Source organism: Mus caroli, chromosome 10 (assembly GCF_900094665.2).
Source record: "Mus caroli chromosome 10, CAROLI_EIJ_v1.1, whole genome shotgun sequence".
Taxonomy (NCBI): Eukaryota; Metazoa; Chordata; class Mammalia; order Rodentia; family Muridae; genus Mus; species Mus caroli.
The window spans coordinates 111,978,939-111,997,718 of record NC_034579.1 but is presented as its reverse complement, the minus strand read 5'-3'; positions in this window follow the sequence as shown (position 1 = coordinate 111,997,718).

Sequence of the window (18,780 nt, the reverse complement as noted above, 5' to 3'; positions counted from 1 at the left end):
TCTCTCTCTCTCTCTCTCTCTCTTTCTTTCTTTCTTTCTTTCTTTCTTTCTTTCTTTCTTTCTTTCTTTCTTTCTTTCTTTCTTTCTGTTTCTCCTACATAGCCCTAGCTATTTTGAAACTCACAATGTAGTATAGACTAGTCTTGAACTCACAGAGATCCATTTCTCTGCCTCCTAAGTGCTGGGATTAAAGGCATACACATCATGTCTGGTGAGTTTATCTATTTTATTTTATTTCTTATTTGTTTATTTGTTTGTTTGTTTATCTTTTTATGTTCATTTGTTTCTCGAGACAGGGTTTCTCTGTGTAGACCCGGCCATCCCAGAACTCACTCTATAGACCAGGCTGGCCTCGAACTCACAGAATCCTCCTGCCTCTGCCTCTCAAGTCCTGGTTCTAAAAGTGTGCACCACCACTGCCCAGAAAATTTATCTACTTCTGATTGCATGATTTTAGCATTTCACTTTCTCTTTAATTTTTTAAGAAAAAAATCTTTGGGAATAATTTTAAGAAGCATCTATTCTGTTCTAATATATATGCCCAGTTTTAAATTTTTCACTTGAAATAACATTCTTTTTTTTTTTATTTTTGCAACATTTTTTTTCATTTTTAGGAGTTTGCATTTATTTTATTTTTTAATTAGGTATTTATTTCATTTACATTTCCAATGCTATCCCAAAAGTCCCCCACCCACTCCCCCACCCACCCACTCCCACTTCTTGGCCCTGGCGTTCCTCTGTACTGAGGCAGATAAAGTTTGCTCGACCAATGGGCCTCTCTTTCCACTGATGGCTGACTAGGCCATCTTCTTCTACATATGCAGCTAGAGACACGAGCTCTGGGGGGTACTGGGTAGTTCATATTGTAACGTTCTTAAACAAGACTGTGGTGAAGGCTAAGAGCTTTGAATTCCTTAAATAAAAGGCATACTTCTAGAAAGTAAGGTGAATTACAGATAAGCAACTTCAAACAATGATGGCTTTTACTAACTCTGGCATAGGACACTAAAGAGTCCCACCTTCATGATGTATCTGTAGGAAATGAGGACTGGGAATTTTAACCCTTTCAGGATTTTGTCAAAGGCAAAACAATTGTTGTTAACCATCCTGTGTTCTAGGGCTATGCATACTTTCATCTATCATAAACAGACACAAATAATTTACACTGTGCATATCTAATCTTCTCAATAGTCTTGTAAGATGGCAGTATTAGTTTATTTATTTATTCTTCTTTCATACGTTACATTCCTACCTCAGCCTCCCCTCCCTCCTCTCTTCCCAGTCCCCACCCCCACCCCTCTCCCCCAGATGCAGTTTCTCATTTCCCTGCAGAAAAGAGCAGGCCTCCCAGGGATATCAACTGAACATGACATAACCGGACGTAGTAAGAGTGGGCCTCCTTATATTAAAGCTGAGTGAAACTATTCAGTAGGAGGAAAAGAATCCCAAGGCAGTCAAAAGAGTCAGAGACAGCCCCCACTCCCACTGTAGGTATCCCAGAAAACCCCAAGCTAAGCAGCCACAATGTATCTGCTGGGGGCCCAGCTCAGACTCATGTAGGCTCAAGATTGCTGCTTCAGTCTCTGAGCCCCTGTGAGCCCTGCTTAGTTGATTCTGTGGGCAGTGTTCTTGTGGTGTCCTTGGCCTACAATCTTTCCTGCTTCTCTTCTTCCCTGGGGCTCCCTGAGCCCCACCTAATGTTTGACTGTGGGTCTCTGCAACTGCTTCCCATCAGCTATTGGAGGAAGCTTCTCTGATGACAACTGAGCCAGGCATGGTGGTGGTGTTAATATAATAAACATCACTGTTTTCATTCGCTAAAGGAGCCAAGCTTAGAGAGCTCGAGAGTAACCATGGCCAGGCAGTGACAGAGTTAGAACTAAGTCAGTCCTTGGTGAGCCTCGCTTTGTGACTAAGCAATTACATTTTGTTGGTGTGTATCAAATAACATTCCTATCTGTCCTACTTCTCCTACTGTCCCCAGGGGCTCGAACCCACAGATACACACTACTACAGTGCTAATAGAATATAGTGGGACAAGCATATGCCTGCACGGTTCCCGAGGCTGGCAGGAGACATCTGAAAAACACTAAGCTGGTACTTGGAGCTGCATCGACACTTCAGCTCCAGTGTCTCCCCATTTTGTACTTCAACAGTCAGCCATGAGCCGCTGGCAGAACACCAATGCTATGTCCAGCCTCTCCCAACACTTTCCGTTCTCCCCTTCATCACTTCTAAAACAATGTCCCAAATCCATCCAAGGGACAAGCGAACATGTGAGGAAACAACCCAACATGCTCATTTAAGTACTTTTAACCCTTGGTTTTAGTAGTGGGATTATGGATGTAGCTTTATACATCTTTATGAATATACAATATATTATGGGCATATTATGCGATTTCTAGTCACTGGACTTCTGTACCGGCTGGATTAAAGCCTCTTACCCACTTGAGAGATTTCACAGCATTATTTCTCTAAGCGCTGCTATGCACAGCCCTCTTCTTTCCTCTGTGCAGGATCAGAAGTTCATGTCTCCTGATGCTCTGGTTAATTCCTGCATTTATAAAGATATAGTCTTGCTGTGTTGCCCAGAACAACTTGAATTTCTGTGTGTAGCTCTAACTGACCTCAAACTTATTATCCTTTTGCCCCAACCTCCCAGTTGCTGGGATTATAGATATGTACCACTTTATCCAGCTTCCTATATCTCTTAACTTTTCCTGTATCATATCATATCATATCATATCATATCATATCATATCATATCATATCACATCATATCACTATATTGTCTCTTTTGCTTTATTTTGATAGTAAGCGTTCTTTGAAAAGTTTACCAAATCTTGTTGTTTGATGTCTCTGTGGTACTTTAAAATCGAAACTTGAATAAATCCAGCTCTATTGTACAATTTACCCATACCTTATTTTATCCATTTAAGTCAGTGCGGCTGGGAAGAGAAAGACATGGCGCAGAGTCTAAGACCTGGCAAGCTAAGTTCAGAAGCATGGGTGGGCTGGATGAACATGGATGGTAGCCTGGCTGGACCGCAAAAGAATGCTGTCCTGGGTTCTGCCCTGTGCTTGTGAGGTTTTGGTCTGATAAACTTACTGATCCACCAAAGCTTTTCCTTTCCTAGAAAAATCACACTTAACCTCTGAACCTGTCTCTACCTCTGCCTCTCATTTCAACAAAAGATTTCGCCCCCAATTCTCCCTCTTCCCAGGAGCCCAGGTTACAAGCATAGCTGATAACTGATTCACATTAGTGTATGAACTGCTAGTCTGCTCCGGGCTGTATAGAACGGTTAGGTAGAGCATTCCTAGAGATGCAATACCATAGCTCACATTTCCTCAAGCAAAGATTAACAGGCCTTTTCCCTATATAAAAATGCTCAATCCTTGGCTTCCTTCCAGGCCTTGTGAATAAAAATCTAAGGAAATGAGGCTTAGAACCTTCAGTGTTCCCCCTGTTTCTCACAGCCCCAGAGTTACCAAATCAAAGCCTTAACTCATAAATCTCAAATGTCTGTTGGTAGGACCTCAAGTGCAAGTCAGATGGACTCCAAGTAATTCCAGAGGTCTCCAAGGGACTCAACCATGCCTTTATAATGGCACCTCAGTACCCCCAACAATTTCAATTTCAAGCAAGTATAACCCAGTTTTAAGTAAATGAATATTTATACAGTATATGCGCAAAGTCCAACCTTATATAGTTTCCTCAGGGAGAGATAGAAAAGCAAATGAAGACAGTCATTTTTATTTGAGAGGTAGGGGGAAAAAAAATTTGCAAGACCAGACTTTTACTCTGAGCCAAGACAGATACGGAGGGTACTTTGGAAATGACTAATTTAAAATGACACAATCCATTTTGAGTTTCAGCCAGGTGCACTGATGCAGTGACTAGAGACCTTCGTCATTCGGACTCTGAGCAAGGCTGGACCCAGACAGCTGGCATCTTGGAGCTCCCAATGATTTTCTTATACTGTGCCTTAACCTCAGTAAGGACGACGTCCCCCGTCAATAACCCTCGCTTAGATTGCAATGTCTAAGATGCATGTGGGGTATGTTTATTTGTTATTGGAAGGCTTTACAAAGGCAAGGTAATATATCTTCTAGATATGTTGGTCAGCCCTCCCCCACCAGGCCAGACTGAGCAACTGCCTTATCAGCCTTTTCTTGTGTACTGCCTCTTGCTTCCTGTGTCTTGGCAAATTGGCTCTTCAATTTTGGAACAGAAAAAAACCCTTTTGCACACATTGTTAATAAGATAGGCGTTGGGAAATAATGGAGAGCTACTTCCGCTGTAAACGTTTTCATAATTTACTCATAAAACTCATGGCTCAGACAGTATAATATAAACAGCGCAATCCAAAAAGGAATATGTTAAACCTCTTAAGCGGGAAGATAGAATAATATATTTATGATTGCAGAAGGAGTTGAGGAATTCAGCAGGACACAGAATGCCTAACTAATAAAGAAATAGATGAAAAAATTGGACCACATCAAAATCTGAACCTTCAATGTGATATAAAATATATATATATACCATAAATAAAGTTGGAGGCAAATAACAGAGTTGGTGAAGGTATTTTCAACACATAAAGCAAAGAAAGGTGGAGCATCCAGAGTATGTAATGACAGCATACGGTTTTACAAGGAAAAGAACTGAAACTCGATGGTGACTATGCCATGGCTAGTAAGAAGACTTCAGAGACCACAAAATGGGGACCACCCACGAGCATATGAGAGAGTGCTTGTATGCAATAGTATTGAGGAATTTGCAGTAAAAAGTGTAAGATACATTTCACATTGGTCAGATTTAGGAAAAGTGAAAAAACGCCTGAATGATTTAGATAAGAGTTCTGTGGTTGGGATCTATTGAAGCCAGCCACAGTTAACGCAGGAATAAAGAATGTGTTAAATCATCACAACTAATGTTTACCGCTTGCTGACTATGTGCCCGGCACAGTTCCAAATGCACCATAGATATTTGCTCCATTAATCATCGCAAAGCTAGAAGATATAGCTATAGATGCGGTTATTTTTTTTTTCTTACATGTAATAGTGGAAGAAGAGGAGTGGCTAATTTTCCCAAGGTCAATGGCTAGTTTGTCAAGAGACAATGATTTAGACTATGACCAGGCAGCCTGTTTGCAGAGTGCATTCCCTTTGAGTCACACTCGGCCATCAGGAAACTCAGTCTATAGAAGGGCCAGAAACCACACCCACAGTCGTACATACCAATTCACACCCCAGTGAAACAACATAGCCACAGAAATCCTGCCTGGTTTGGGAACCTCTTGTGTCTGAGGTTTTGAGAAACAGAAATTGTTCCTTCCAAAAAAGCATGGATTCCAAGAAGCACTTGCTTCAGTTAGGCCCCTGGCTTTCATTCCTGACTGGGTTGCTGCCCTAAGGTAAAGAGAGAAGTATGGCTCTGAAGGAGGAAACATTGAAAACATTTCCAATAGTAGTAAGGTGAGGAGTAGCCAAAAAAGTTACACATTAGAGCTCTTGTGCGGCTTTTCCACACTTTCCTGGTTTGGTTTTGGTTTTTGGTCTTTGTAATTCTTGTTTATTTTCTGATATGTCTTGAGATTCCAAAAATGGGAATTAATGGGATGACTTAGTGGGTAATGGTGCTAGCTACCAAGCTTGACCACTTGGGTTTGATCCTGGGTACCCACATGGTAGAAGGAGAGCTGGCTCCCACAAATTGTCCTCTGACCTCCCTACGTTGACCATAACATGAAACACCCATAGTTAAATTAAAATGTAATGAAAAAGAATAAATAAATAAATAAATAAATAAATAAATAAATAAATGGAAAGTACAGGTGACTGACCGGCAAGGAAAGAGACCCAGCCTCCAGCTTCCAGCTCCCAAGGATGGTGGATGGAAGAGGAGAGGTTAGCGAGACTATTGTTGATCTCTGCAGGAATCCAAATGGTTGAACAATGCTTGTGGGTCTCACTGTGCTAGTCTATTCAGATCCACATGCTAAACTTCAGTAGAAAAGCCCTTATAAGACATACCCCAAATGATGCTTTCTTAGGTGTGTAGACATTTCTTAACCCATTTAACTAACATCTAAAATTAACCGTCTGGGGCAGAATGTATATAAACTAGAAACGAACCAAAAAATCACATAAATGGACTGAGTGTAAAAAAACACATATCATATTTCTAAATCACCAATGTATGAGATGTCTCTAAGAAGAGAAAAATAAGCTGGGCGTGGTGGCGCACTCCTTTAATCCCAGCACTCGGGAGGCAGAGGCAGGCGGATTTCTGAGTTCGAGGCCAGCCTGGTCTACAAAGTGAGTTCCAGGACAGCCAGGGCTATACAGAGAAACCCTGTCTCGAAAAACCAAAAAAAAAAAAGAGAGAGAAAAATAAAAATTACAAGAAAAAAACCAAAGTGTAAACCAAGTTTGTTGATTTTCATGGTAATTGGTTAATTATTTTCTATATCTTGAGTTTTTTGTAAGATTCCCAACAGTAATGATGATTACTCTATTTGAGTTTTGAGGTCTGGATAATTTAATCATTTTTTCCAGGAATATTTTATTATGTCTCACAGGCTTCTCCTTTCAACAAATAAAGGGCTCAATTTTATTACTAGAACTGGAGCTATATAATTCACTTGATTAGTATTCCATTTTGAGGTCTACAGAGATTTGTACTTTTTCCAGGATATTTGATACTGAAGGTTCAGATATAATCTTTCTGAAGGGTATAATTTATATCTATCTCCTTTCATTTTTGTATAACTTGCCAAAAGTGATTTATCATTGCCTTCTGTCTAATGAAGACAGACTCCACTGGGGGGAAAAAGAGTAAAATTATTTTTCGTTAACCTATGGGGAAGAAATCCTTTAGAACCAGTTTCATTTCTGCTGCAACAATACAGAAAGCAAACATCATTTCATTGATGGGTCTATTTTAAGCACCAGAAAATTGAGAGCATTTGCTTCTAAAGTATTCTCTCAGAATACCCTTGAAACCACAGTGCTGAACCTCAACAATGTTGGGATGCGTTGACCTTCCTGTGTGTTTATGTTATTGATTAGGTCCTTTGAAGAATCTGATATTTCAGTAGAATCAACCATCCACAGTACTGGGGAGCTTGGTTCTTTCCTTCTAGCATTGAGACAGACATCGTGCTATGCACACAGTCACTCACAGTTCTTTGGGAACTCTCACATTTATATCTGCCAGATCCAGCTCAGAGATTAACCTATTAATAGACTTCCAGGATCATAGAGATATGGGGAAAATTTAATCTTCTCAAGGGAGGCTCAGAATACCAAAGGAGTATTGCCTGGGGTACTGGGAAGTGATTACCGGGCTCAGACTTCCTGAAGAGAAGTCACAATGTGATTGAACTTGTATTACCTGACTCATAGATATTTGTGGAGATTTTTAAGGACAGCTTCAAATTCATCTGAAGGGGTCACATAAGAATATGGAGGCCGAGGAACCTCCACTTTTGCAGGGGTCAGCTCTCAAGGGTCTTAAAAAGTAATAAGAAGAATTAAGTGGAGAACCGGGAAATGATGATTCGGAGCTATTTCTTGGACCAACTCTGCTCATAAGGGTTTGTAAGCTCAAGACAGACAGCTACCATCTTGAGAAGGCGGGAAGCAGCAGGAAGGTTCGTGAAGACTCATCTTTGATGATATAAAATACTCTAAAATGATAAACAGTTGTCGTCATTCCGTGCATGAGAACAGCGCCATCTTCAGAGATTGCTTCTCCAGGAGGTGAAGGGGCGACTGGGGAGGGTTATTCAGACAATGTCCATGGCTCCACGAACTTGTCGTGTTGACTCAACCTAGCGACGTTCCGACTGTCTAGAATGTTTCATACTCATCTCTAAATGAATGCTGAGTTTCGAAGTCCATGAAGTCTGTGTCCTGTTAGGAAGGCCGGACTTCCGTAATGAGAGCTTTAGGCAAGACCAGACAACACTTAGGAAAAATGGACCTAACTATGTCCAAGTGTCCTGGCTCTGAGGTAAGGGAATGGTAAAGGGTCCGAGAGGTGAAGATGTGGGGGAGGAGGCAGGTGGTGCTGCAGAGCAAGAGACATGACAAAGAACAAAGGGATTTGGATCTCAGTGTTATACTACAAATAACATATTGGTTCTATATGACCATATAGAGATTAATACACACACACACACTGCTTAGGAGAAGCAGGGTAAGGCAGAGCCATCCTGAGATGGAATGGCGGATCTTTCCATAGTGTTCTTATAGAAGCTTGCTTGAGAGGACTCTCTGGCATGATAGTCATAGCAGGAATCCAAGGAAAAAAAATCAAACCACCACAGTTGTGTAATGAAACCAGTTCTTTGTAAAAGGCAACATTTCCCATCAGATTAGCACCTTCCTTTCTTAGGAGGCTGTTCAAGGTTGGCTAGTCTGACCATTAACTTCATGCTTACAGCTTGGAGATATGATTCTTATCTCATCTGCATCACTAATAAATGGGGGGGGGTGGAATATCACAGTGTAAGGGAAAATACTAGCTCTGCCAAATGATTACTCTCAGGGGCTATCATATTATACAGAGCCAAAATAAAATCTAGACGATAAAAGGAATTGCTGACCAAAATGGCTAAAATTGTTACCAAACGTTTATAAACCTCAGGCATATAAAACAATAGATTTTTTTGTGAATTTCTAATGAATTTTTGAATAATCCGGTTGGTCTGAGGAATATATTTTGGGAGCCACTGGATTACATGAATATAAGCTAACTATCAATAAAATCTCAGAAACATCATGAAAGAAGAATTTGTCTAGAATAACTCAGAACTTTTGATTTTTTGTAATCTCTTCCTTTGCTGTCCCTGGAGTCTCTTGTTTGAGCAAAACACCAGGATCCTTATTTCCATAACACAGACCTCCTTAACTCACACTCTCACGTTTGGCCAGGAGGTGGCACTATGTCGAATAGCCTATCAACCAAATTCATTGAAGGTCATATGAATAAGACAGCATTTTCATTTAGAAAGTCATGGGATATTCCACCCATCAAAATATAACAGATATTGGACCAGTCAACAGCAATAAGTACCCACATTGAGTGGGGGTGTCTCTTCTGTAAGGCCAGCATCACTTTTTACCCCTTGTGCCTCACCCACATCATAGATTCTTTGTAAGCCTTGCTTTATTAAGTGGGTCACAGAAGTGGTTCTCAGTAGCGATGGGTAAGAGTCTGACATCTCTTTAAAAAGCCGTGAGGTTAGAACATAGAAGTTCTGAGTAACCCCCAAGATGCTTCCAAGAGTTGGTGGAGGGCTTAAGTGAATTTCACAGCTAATGTCTTTGAACTTGCACAACAAGATGCTGGCTTTGCACAATGAGAGAGGGTGTCCACTTTGCTAGCACTCCGGTCCTACATCAGCTGAGTTCATCTGGTCACTGGCTCTCACCATCCAAGAGTAGGTCCTCCGCCTGGAGGTTGCAAGCCTAGGGATGTTTTAATGAGTGAGGACTAGGTGAAATAGAGACTTAAAGGGCCCGTGGTAGAACTTTGTGATGGGGAGGATAATGCAGATCACTATCAGTGACTTATTCAACAGATGCTTGTGTGAAGGCTCTTCCTTCTCTAGAAGCTAAACACGAACAAACCAAAGCCTCTGCCCTGGCATGTGACAGTTTCGATCAGTCTAACAGGCTGATCAGTCTCTTGACATCTCCTTGGATTCCCAGTGCGCATCTTAATGGAAGACGGTTATTCCTGTGTGTTGGCACTGAGTTTAGCATGGATCCCAATCTCCTGAAAAGTGACATGATTCATGACGCTGCATAATGTCCTTGAATATAGCATTCTTGTCCTGGCCGTAGAACGAGCTAGAATTGAATCAACTGAAACATGAAACTCCCGGTTCCCTCAAGAGACTCAGAGTAGATTTAGGGAGGGAGACTACAGCATTGGTCAGAGCCAGAGAGGAGGTACACAGTGGCAGAGGGGGAAAGCCACTGCATTCAAGACACTCAATGCATGTCAGGTATGAAAAGTTGGAGGTGAACCTGAAAGCCGAGAGTGGAGCCGCGGAGAAGCCAAAGGAAGCGGCAAAGGGAAAACTATGACAAAACAAAGATTAGTGTGTGAGAAGGAGACTGGAGAATATCAGGCTGTGCTCCGGATGGACTCCAAAGGCAAAATCGCCACAGGAAATTTTATAAGCTTTTAGAACATTCTTGCTGGAGGAGCTAAGATCCCTGTAAAGAGATGAAGAAAAATGTCCCTAAACATGCGCTAGGCATGAAAGCGAGGAGAAGGTACAGAAAAGACAGTGGTGGTGAGTTGCTGCCCTGAGAAGCTGAATGGCAGTGCATTTACTGAACATTTATGTGCCTGGATTGCGTGTCATTAGCTCCTTCAGCCCTCTCAGCAACATAGAAGCTTAGGGTGAATACACACACACACACACACACACACACACACACACACACATATATATATATATATATATATATGTATAGGCACAAGTATATGCCTGTATTTTTGCATTAGTTTGGGAAACACTGAATATGGTAAAAATAAACTTTAGAAATGGAAAATGATTGGGGTGAGGGAGGGAGTACTTACCTTAACCATTGCACTCAGGAGCCTAAGCCTGGAAGATTGTAAATTTAAGGCCAGCCTAGACTATATAGTCAGTGTGATGGTTTGTACATTTTGGCCCAGGGAGTGGCACTATTAGGAGATGTGGCCTTTTTGGAGTAGGTGTGTCACTGTGGGCGTGGGCTTTAAGACCCTCATCCTAGCTGCTTGGAAGGCAGTATCCTGCTAACAGCTTTCAGATGATGATGTAGAACTCTCAGCTCCTCCTGCACCATGCCTGCCTGGATGCTGCCATGTTCTTGCTTTGATAATAATGGACTGAACCTCTGAACGTGTAAGCCAGCCCCAGTTAAATGTTGTCCTTGTAAGACTTGCCTTGGTCATGGTGTCTGTTCACAGCAGTGAAACCCTAACTAAGTCAGTTTCAAACCAGCCTGATCTACAGTGTAATCCCTGTCTCATCCTATAGCCCTCTTCCCACATGCTAAAATGGAAAGTGATTTAAATACAATAGAAGTTGTTGTTGTTGTATTTTCTCACTCACACATAAATCCTATGTGGTTCCTGATCAACAGGCTGTACTCCCTACCCTTTGTTCCAACAATCTCTGTGTCTTTATCTTAACTATCTACATCTAAGCACCAGCATGGAAAAGAAGACCCACTTTCCCTTGAAGCCCCAGACTGGAAATGGCAGATGCAAGGTTTACACGCATTCCCTAGACCACGAAGAGTCACTTAGACTTAAAGGAGATGGAGGAGTGTAATCCGTTGTCTGTCGCTCGGGCACCATCTGATTCACCTCTTCTTCATACACATGAGAACCACAGCAGTGGTTCTCAACCTTTCTAAGGTTGTAACCCTTTAACACAGTTCCTCATGTTGTGGTGACCCCCGACCATAAAATTATTTTTCTTGGGATTTCATAACTGTCATGTTGCTACCGTTGTGAATCATCATGTAGTCTATGACATTTCCAATGGTCTTAGGCAACCCTTGTGAAGGGGTCATTCAACCCCCAAGGTGCTGCTTGATGGAATCAAGTGTCAGTGTCAATCACTTTTTGCCACAAGCTCAAACACCACCATATCTTGGGGATGTATTGCCCAGTGAACCAGGTCTCCAGGCTCTTCTTATGGTCTGGGAACAGTACACTGAGAAAGAGAAGATGGCACGATTGGTCAAAGACAAGATGCACACAATGAGCACTTTATCGGGAGGAAGCACGCAACAGACACAGGACCAGAGTACTATGAAATTCCACTAGGACAGCATTGGCAAACCTGGTATTTGGGGAATTGTGGGAGTTCCTTACTTATACCCTGTGTTGGTTTTCAGGAAGACTTCCTTTGTTTACATCTGGTCCTCTCTTCCAGAAAGCCTTCTGGGATCTTTGTTGGACATTGGAGTCTTTGGGGTCTGTTCAATTCCAAAAAACTTCTTCTTATTCATAAAAGCCTGTGCTTTTTTTTTTAATTGGATATTTTCCTTATTTACATTTCAACTGTTATCCCCTTTCTAGGTCTCCCCTCCGGAAGATCACTATCTTCTCCCCCTCCCCCTGCCTCTATGAGGGTGCTTACCCACCTACCCACTACTGCCTTCCCACCCTGGCATTCCCCTACACTGGGGCATCGAACCCCCTCAGGCCCAAGGGCATCTCCTTCAACTGATGTCCAATGAGGCCATCCTCTGTCACATATGTGATCCCTCCATGTGTACTCTTTGGTTGGTGGTCCAGTTCCCAGGAGCTCCAGGGGGTCTGGTTGGTTGATATTGCTATTCTTCCTATGGGGTTGCAAACCCCTTCAGCTCCTTCAGTCCTTTCTCTAACTCCTTCATTGGGGACCCTGTGCTCAGTCCAGTGGTTGGCTGTGAGCATCCACCTCTGTATTTGTCAGGCTCTGGCAGAGCCTCTCAGGAGACAGCCATATCAGGCTCCTGTCAGCAATACCGTCTGGCTTTGGAGACTCTATATAGGATGGATCCCCAGGTGGGGCAGTCTCTGGATGGCCTTTCCTTCAGTCTCTGCTCCACACTTTGTCTCTGTATTTTTTCTTATGAGTATTTTGTTCCCCCTTCTAAGAAGCACTGAAGTATCCACACTTTGGTCTTCCTTCTTCTTGAGCTTCATATGGTCTGTGAATTGTATCTTTTGGGCTAATATTCACTCATCTGTGAGTGCATACCATACTGTGTGTGTTCTTTTGTGACTGAGTTACCTCACTCAGGATGATACTTTCAAGTTCCATCCATTTGCCTGCGAGTTTCATGAAGTCATTGTTTTTAATAGCTGAGTAGTATTCCATTGTATTGTACCACACTTTCTGTATCCATTTCTCTGTTGAGGGACAAAACCTGTGCTTTTTAAAGGGGTCTTCAATCATGGATGTGGGACCAGAGGTATAATTTCTTCACATGTTAGTCAGCGATTGTTGTTAGCTACATAAAAAGCAATCCCTGGGTCTTGGTGGTTCACAACAAGAAAGGCACATTTCTTGTTCACATTACATATCAGTTGAGAGCTGACAGGAGCTTGGTTTTTGTGAAGTCTCCATTCTGGGGTCATGATGGGAAGATTAGCTCCTTCTCTTATGTTGACTTAGCAGAGCCATGTAGTGGCAGCTGATGCGTACATAGGATGCAATGGCATCCACTCTCAAACTTTACTGTGAAAGTCTCCTGTCATGGGACAAAGCGATAGAGCCTTAGGCAAATGTATATAATCTTTTCACAGGGCGAGATAACATCTCTTCTTGGCAACACAGTGCCCCCAGGAACTTAGTGGGGTTTTATCTATTTGCTTGCAGTCTGGTCCATGGGAAAACAAGACCAAGTTCTTTGCTAGACACAACTCTACAGTCCAGTGGTCTCGTCACTCTCTTTCCCTAGGACAGGCCTCCTCAGTTTGCAATTGAGGAAGGCCACCAGCCCAGTGAGAGGGCCTTGTCCTCACAAGTTTCTCTGCTGTAAGGTTGAGTCACTTCATTTGCCTGGAAGCCTTCCTGCACACTCAGAGCTGTTTCAGGCTTTGATTTTCTTTCTTTTTGCTCGGGTCCAGATGCATTCTGCAGCACTGGCAAGCCCCACCTCTCTGGACCCTTTCCAATGTCTCTTCCCTTTTTTTTTTTTTTTTTTTTTTTGCCTAATCAGACAGTCTTTGCCTGAACTCATCACTTTCTTGCAATGTCTTACTAAATGCAGCCACAGAGCAATTGGAAGCAATTGGGATTCTGGCGCTTTCCAGTCTCCCTTCCCCCTCGTCCTTCCTCGGCAAGAGCTACAGCACCAGGAGCACTTCAGCTTTCTGAGCTGTTTCAGATTATGATTTTGCTCTGTCATGTCTCCATTATGCCTGCATTAGATGTCTCCTCAGTGCCCACCATCCATCTATCTGCCCCCTAAGTCAATACAATACGCGTTAGTTCTGTTCTGTTGCTGATATATCACACTTCTCATTCACTCTGTGTGTGTGTGTGTGTGTGTGTGTGTGTGTATGTAAGGGTGTGAGTGTGTATGAGTGTGTGTGTGTGAGTGTGTGTTTATAAGTGTGTGAGTGTGTATGTGTGTGAGTGTGTAAGGGTGTGAGTGTGTATGAGTATGTGTGTATGTAAGTGTGTGAGTGTGTATAAGTGTGTGTGTGGGGAGGGGTATGTGTGTATGTGTGAGTGTGTGTGTGTATGTGTGTGTGTGTTTGTAAGTCTGTGAGTATGTATGAGTGTGTGTGTGTGTGTGTGTAAGTGTGTGTGTGTATGTGTATGTAAGTGTATGTGTGTGTGTTGTGTGTGTATGTGTGTTTGGTAGAGTGACGCTATACACTGCAACAAATAATGTTGTTTTAAATCAGGCGTTAACTCAGGGAGATAGGAATCTACTTCTCCTGTGAGTACACGAGTACCTGGCTAAAGAAGATTTACTGTTTCTTAGAGTCTCTTCCTGGCACAGAGACTTAGAGTCCTTCAGATCCATGACTCCATCACTCCCCAGGACAAAGTTCAGCCATCACAGTCTGTGGGCAAGATTTGGTCTGATGACTATTCCTGCAAATAGCTTTATGGAAGCACAGTCGTGTCCACTTACTAACGTGAGGTCTGTGCTTGCACTAAAATGGTGTGGGGACTCTCTTCACTTCTTGTTTCATTGAGAAACAGGAAGACACAGACACTCAGAGAGCAGGGAGAGAGATGTACCACACAAGCAAATCCATTTAAACAAACAAACAAACAAACAAACAAAAACAAGTTCACTCTCATAGGAACGAGCAGACCATCCCTGAAGAGACGGGCCATGGTGTTCTGTCTTCCTGGTCCATTTTGCTCTTTGTCATTTTTCCTCTCCTCTTACTAGCATGTACAATGCATTTTCCTTACCCTGTGTCTTGGCCCAGAGGTGCTTTGAACTTGAAGTCATCTATTCCTTCTTGAGATTCATCAAGGTGGCGTCACTGCTCCCATTACTGCCTGCTAGCTAAAGTAAGGAGGGCGTTACCATGAGAGCCAGTGCCAGTCTCTTCTCAGGCCATGCAGGCAAGTCAACTGCATGCTGCACAAGCAAACCAAGGAGAGCTGCCCTGTGCCAGCGGACCCCTTTCCCTGCTTCCAGAGATCATCTGTAAAATCCATCGGTAAATTCTGCCCACCAGTGGAGGTAACAAAAATGGTTCAGCTTCATTGCCATCTCGCCTGGATCCAGAATCAACCATGGAACACACTTCTGAACGTTGTGTGTGATGGCTGTGTGTGTGTCTGAGAGAGAGAGAGAGAGAGGGAGGGGGAGAGGGAGAGAGAGAGAGAGAGAGAGATGGCTGTATATGTGCATGTGGTGGCTTGTGTATGTGATGTTTCTGTATGTGTGTGTGTCTGAGAGAGGGAAAGGGAGAGGGAGAGGGAGAGAGAGAGAGAGAGAGAGATGGCTGTATATGTGCATGTGGTGGCTCTGTGTATGTGATGGCTCTGTATGTGTGTTTGTGTGTGTGTGTGTGTGTATGTGTGTGTGCCTGTGTGTGTCTGTGTGTGTGATGGCTCTGTGTGTGTGTGAGAGAGAGAGAGACAGAGAGAGAAAGATGGCTGTGTGTATGTGGTGGCTGTGGGGGGGGGGAGTGGATCTTTGTGTGTGTGGTGGCTGTTTGTGTGTGTGATGGCTCTGTGTGTATGTGATGGCTCTGTATGTGTGTTTGATAACTGTGTGTGTGTGTGTTGACTGTGTGTGTGTGTACATGTGTATGTGATGGCTGTGTGTGTTGGTGATGACTCTGCGTTTGTGTGTCTGTGTGTGTTTTATGAATGCACGTGGGTGCAATCATCCAATGGTAATAACTATTACAACAGTGTAACAGTGGAACTATTACAACCTATAAAACCTAAATGATTTGTCTGCGTTTTTATATAAAAAGCTGACAGACACCCACTTCTGATCCCAGTCATCAAAATTTAAGTCTACATGGGAAAATGGAGGAAAAGACAGTGACAAGGTTCAGAGCCCAGGGCTTGGAGTGCCCCCTATACTCAGGATCGCATCCCACGCATATGCTTCAGCCACAAGGTGGAGGGCGAAGTGTAGTTCCTGCCTGAGTGACAACGCTGCCGCTTTCTAAGACATCCCCTTCTGCAAGGCGATTAAGAATGTTACAGGCCATCCCCAACACAATGCCCATTGTGGGGACTTATTTCCTAAGCAGGCTACTTAAGTTTGTAACTTAACTCAGCTAAGGAACCTATCAAGAGACTGCACAATTTGGCCTCTAGGGTCCGAAAGACCTAAGTTTGACTGTAAAACTCAATAAAGGGTATTAATATGTTTGTGCCTTTAAGGCAGTGGAAATTCTTGCTGGATATGTAAACATTTGCCTCCTAATTTGTCCTTTAGAAGATGCAAGACCTTTGCCCAGCAGGCTTTTAAAGTTCCTTCCAACTCAGCAATACTTTCTCTGTGGCATTTTCCTCCATCTCTGCCATGTGCCTTCGTCTGTGTAAGGCTGTCCAGGCAGAGAGTGAGGCAAGCCCCCAGCTGCTGAGGTGCTTGCAGAGAGAGCATTCGTGCCTCAAGGGCTTTGCCCAACACCAGTTGTGTGCCCTTGGAGGCCAGAAGAGGGTGCTGGATGCCCCGGAACTGAAGTTACAGACATGACTGACCACACAGGTGCTGGAAATCAAACCAAGTTCTCTGAAAGAGCAGCCAGGGCTCCTAACCACTGAGCCATCTCTCCAGCCCTCTGACTTTCTTGTTTTGGGGTTTTGTTTGTTTGTTTAACTAAAATTGATTAGAAATTTATGCTTTGTTCTAGAAAAAATTTTAGTACCTCAAATAATTTTAAAATTCATTTCCTTCCCTTCACGAAGCCCTGAATATTTTTTTAAAAATTAATTGCAAATCTCTAGACAGATCTGGGTTTATACATCTGGGTTTATTCTACAGTGTCTCTGTTCAGGCCAAAAACGTTTTTAAGTTTATGTTTTTTTTTTCTGAAACGTTAAAAATAATGTAACATTCTAGCTTATCAAAACTATGACCTAATCAATTAATGTCTTGCAATCCCAACACGTAAGACTGTGTTTAAACCTGTGACCTTGTTTGCATCAAACGGCATTGTGGCATTTTCAGTGTCTTGAGCGAAATGTGGTGGGGGAACTAACTGGCCATGACAAAAACTCTGATGGCACCCCTATACTGAATTAAAAATGTAGAAAGAAGCCTACTGTGTTACCTACTAAGTTTGTTCTCCAAGTAGCTGTATCACTTGGACTTTACACATGAGTAACCAATGAACAGTGAACATGACATATCCATTGCTTTCATAGTTGGACTAAATAACCCAAGACATGCTTTTAAAATGCTGTGATGTTGAACTTAAAACAATTTACACAGTTGGAGCTTCATGGAATTATTCTAGGATCATTATTCACTCTGTTGATTTTATCGGAAAGCTGTTTCTTGAAGTAGGAAAAGAATCCTGCTTAAGTGAACTCACTGTTCTTGTTGTTGTTATTGCAGTAGTTCTCACAAAGCTACACTACACACAAGGATGATATATAGACCCTGACCCGAGACTGCATCATTATGTATAAACCCTAGGCAGGCAATAGAGTTCTTGTAGAACAATATCACGTATTGCATTAAATTAATGCTGTTGATTTGAATTTTAATGGTCTTGCCTTTCTGTTGGTGTTTAATTCGTAAATTGCTTTGGCTTTGTGGTTTGATAAGAACTGAAAACACATATTCCTTTCTGATTCACATGAAAAATGTGAGTGTTTGCTTTATAGTATAATGGAATAACGTAATAGAGCAGGTAGAAAAGAGACCACTGTGAGACGGTCCTTCCCTTTAGAGGAAGAACGTATATTATTCCAGCGCAAAACAGCTCTTTGAGCAGGCACCTCTCTCAGGAGTGCAAACAGTTCCAGTCTTTGAAGGGGGAAAGGCCTCGAGTGGAAGTTTGACTATAGTGAGAAGGAACAGAACAATGCTGTCATGGACATAAATGTATAACACTACAGCACGCTGTGTTTAAGGAAATCGTCGTTAACATGTCTTCCCAGTTCTCTCAATGATTTAAGATTATCCTATAAAATCTGTGACCGCATAAGGCTTCACTTGACAGAAAATTTATTGAGAATTTTTTTCTAGGGTCAGGGAAATGCCTCAGTGGTTAAGTGTTTGCCACATAAGTAAGACAGAAGTTCAGATCTCTAGACCCCCATATAGAGTCCTGGTGGATATGACGGTTCACCTATAATTTCAGCCTTGGATGGCAGTCACAGGACATCCCTGGAGCAAGCAGGGTACTACTACTAATGCAGCTAATGGTATCTGCCAGCTCTGTATTTAGTTAAACCCTGCTTTGCCAGTGTGTAGTGGCACATGGCTTTAATCCCAGCACTCAGTAGGCAGAGCAGGCAGATCCCTGAGTTTGAGGCCAGCTTTATATGGAGTGAGTTCCAGGACAAGCAGGGCTTCACAGGGAAAACCAAACAAGAGAAGGAGAGGGAAGAGGAGGGGAGCGGAGCGGAGGGGAGGGGAGGGGAGGAGAGGAGAGGAGAGGAGAGGAGAGGAGAGCAGAGCAGAGCAGAGCAGAGCAGAGGGAGAAAATACCAACAGAGGGGTTCCAAATCTTAATTCTTGTTTCGGGTTGTGATAGGGTCTCACCATATTGTCCTAGCTAGCCTGAAAAATTACTCTGTAGACCAGACTGGTTTCAAA